This window comes from Brienomyrus brachyistius, chromosome 23 (assembly GCF_023856365.1).
Source record: "Brienomyrus brachyistius isolate T26 chromosome 23, BBRACH_0.4, whole genome shotgun sequence".
Lineage (NCBI taxonomy): Eukaryota > Metazoa > Chordata > Actinopteri > Osteoglossiformes > Mormyridae > Brienomyrus > Brienomyrus brachyistius.
The window spans coordinates 3,550,861-3,554,180 of record NC_064555.1 but is presented as its reverse complement, the minus strand read 5'-3'; positions in this window follow the sequence as shown (position 1 = coordinate 3,554,180).

The following is a 3,320-nucleotide window of genomic DNA, read 5'->3' as shown; positions in this document are numbered from 1 at the left end:
GTGCTGCTCTCCTGGATCTAATTAAGAGACGGCAGCCTGTTATAACGGTACAATTTCGAAATAAAAATGTTATTCACTGTTGTTTTGATCAAGTACTGAGATTTTTAATTGATGGCAAATCATGTAATGGCGGACACGCCTAATAATTAACTCACATTAAGTAATAAGAGATGGGTTTTAAAGGCTATGTCCCAGACCCCGACTCAGGAGTGAACCGGGATTAAAAACCAGCCCTGGACCTTTGCCCAGACAGGCCGATCCCGGGGGGTGGGGTCCCCCACAATAAATTTTGCTGAGCAGGGGGTGTTATTCATGATGAGTTTCACTATTCCACAAACCCAAAAGCCCACAGGGAGAATGCCCAGTATGCCAGATGGCTAGTCGAAGCCTGTCCGGCGAGAGACGGACTCGGCTCCGCGCAGTGGGACCATGCCGATCCTTCTTTAGTGATCGTACGGTTATGTTTGGTTTTGTGCACAAACAGCAGTGTTGCTGTTTGCTTTGCCTGCGCGTGTGTAGCATGGTTTTTATTGAGCGAAAAGTATCAAAGCAAAACGAGCTGCAAAGTTTTGAGACACAACCTCCATAAGACCCCAAAGCACAAGCCCCACAAATCCCAGCGTGTCAGAAGATGTGCGGAGCTCTGCAGTTATGTAATTGTTCTCAGGGGAATTATGCAATAAGATTTCCCCTCTTTTTGGGTATGGAGCCCGGCTCAGCTCGGATCCTCGACTCAGCAATATTGGTTCCTCGGGAATGTAAACTTATTTCGAAAAATTCTTTGATAAGTGCATTCCACCTGCAAAGCTAACAATGCTCCGAAGTTTGTATAACCGGAGCTCTATCGACAGATTGCGGTAAATGTAAACTATATGCTTCTATAAATGGGCTGCGTAAGGCTGTTTCCAGGCTGGGGTGCAAGCAGCGATGTGAAATGGGGGGGGGTGGGAGGCATTGATAGGGAGAGGAGTGGGGAGGAGGAGGTTTGTGCATTCTGGAGTGAAAGAAGGGGGGTTGCATTCTGGGGCTGAATCTCATATATTTGGTTATGAGGAACAAATGTAATAAGACAAGTTGAACTTCACTGATCCCAGGGAAAAATTCTGGAATGAACGCCTCCCAGTTCAACTGTAAGGGGTATTATGGCAAAGTGAAAGTAGGAACAACTGAAACTCATCCATGAAGTGTCAGACCATTAATCCCAGCATAGAAACTGCTCTAGGAGCTTCATGGAATGGGCTTCCATGGCCGAGCAGCTGCATGCAAGACTCACATCATCAAGTGCAAAGCCAAGCGCTGGATGGAGTGGTGTAAAGCACGCTGCCACTGGACTCTGGAACAGTGGAAACGTTCTATGGAATGATGAATTGCGCTTCTATGTCTAGCAGTCTGATGGATGAGTTTGGCAGATGCCATGGACAACATTACATACCTGATTGCATTGTGCCAACTGTAACGTTTGGTGGAGGAATAATGGTATTGGGTTGTCTTTAAGGGGTTGGGGTACACCCCTTAGTTCCAGTGAAAGCAACACTTAGTGCTTCAGCATACCAAGACATTTTGGACAATTCAATGCTTACAACTTTGTGGTAACAGCTTGGGAAAGGTCCTTTGCTGTTCCAGATGACTGTGCCCAAATGAACAGAACAAGGTCCATAAAGAAATGGTTGGGTGAGTTTGGTGTGGAAGAGCTTGACTGGCCTACACAGAGCCCTGACCTCAACCCCATCAAACACCTTTGGAATGAACTAGAACAGAGATTGTGAGCCAGGCCTTCATGTCCAACATCAGTGCCTGACCTCATAAATGTTCTTCTGGATGAATTGGCAAAAATTCCCACAGACACATTCCAGAACCTTCTGGAAAGCCTCCTCAGAAGAGTGGCAGCTGTTATAGCTGCAAAAGAGGGACCAGCTCCATAATGATGCCTATGGATTTAGAATTAAATATCATAAAAGTTCCTGTAGGTGTAATGGCCAGGTGCCCTGGTACTTTTGTCCATATGGTGAACCTGCATGATATCTGCATCCACTGATATTTTGACCAGGGACCATCAGTAAAAATTGACACAAAACCCGAAAGTGTTTCGGTGCTGTTGATGAGATGTGGGTCGAGGAGGAGGAGGATGAAGGCCGACTGTAGTCTTAACTCTTTGGCAAAGCCACAAAAACTCAGGGGCTGGGAAGGAGACCAGGACCCCTCGTCCCTGATGCCGCACACCTGATCCTCGTCAATCTCTTTGGAGTCTTAAACTGCTACCCCTGCAGTCTCAAAGGAGAAAGAGGCAGTGGGAAAAGAATACAAAGCATATCTTTAAGTGGTTTTGCTGAGAATTCAGTTTGTATCCTGGGCAAGCAGAGTACCTCTAAAATCCATATAAAATAAAAACATAATTTCTGAACATCACGAACATTTGCTTCTGCCATTTCCCTTGATACGATTGATCCTGCCTATTGAGCATCCTCTACTCCAGAGACTATATTATCCGACGTCAATATCTATTTTCTCCGATAATTAAGCAGATTTGAAGTTCTTGTGTTTATTGAAAACATGGTTGATATACGGAAAACATCTGCAAACGATTATTTTAAATAAGATCAGTTTAAAAAAAAAAAAACAGTTACCAAGCATGAAGTGAAGGGGTGGGTGCATCTTGTGAGCACTGACCATCAAAAAAACACAAAAAAAACATCACAGCCACAGCGACAGGATCTGAGGGCTAATCAACGCAGGCACAAACTGAATATTTTCAAATGTATCGCGTGGATTTTTCACATCTTGCTACCAATCGTCCCAGTCATGTTTCTGTCAAATGGAGATTAAATATTCAATTCCTCAGACGCGTATCTGATGCGGACACAGCTGTGCCCATCGCTGCTGTATTTCCTCAGTAACTGCTCTGACACTGCCATCTGCAAAACGTGCATTGGGTGTAATTTATACTGGTCTGCTCCTGGGTGACTGGTAAATCATGTACTCGGAGAAGGGGGGGATCCTCCCGAGTGCACCCCTGCTGTCTGTGAACATTTACAGCAGTTTATTATTAATAATAATACATCAGATTTACGCTGCACTTTTCAAAGCCCAAATAGACACATAGCAGACACAAAAATAAATAACTACAACAAGTACACAGTGATAAGTTATAGAAGATGGATGAAAGAAGATGAGCAGGTAGGGAACCAGGGATCAAAGTCAAGAAAACAGAGCGAAGGGAACTTGAAGCTTGGGAGGATAAGGAGGTTCTAAGGCGAGATCTGAAGACCGGGTGAGAGACGGAGAGAGTTACAGATATCACAGGGAAAGGAATTCCTGAGACG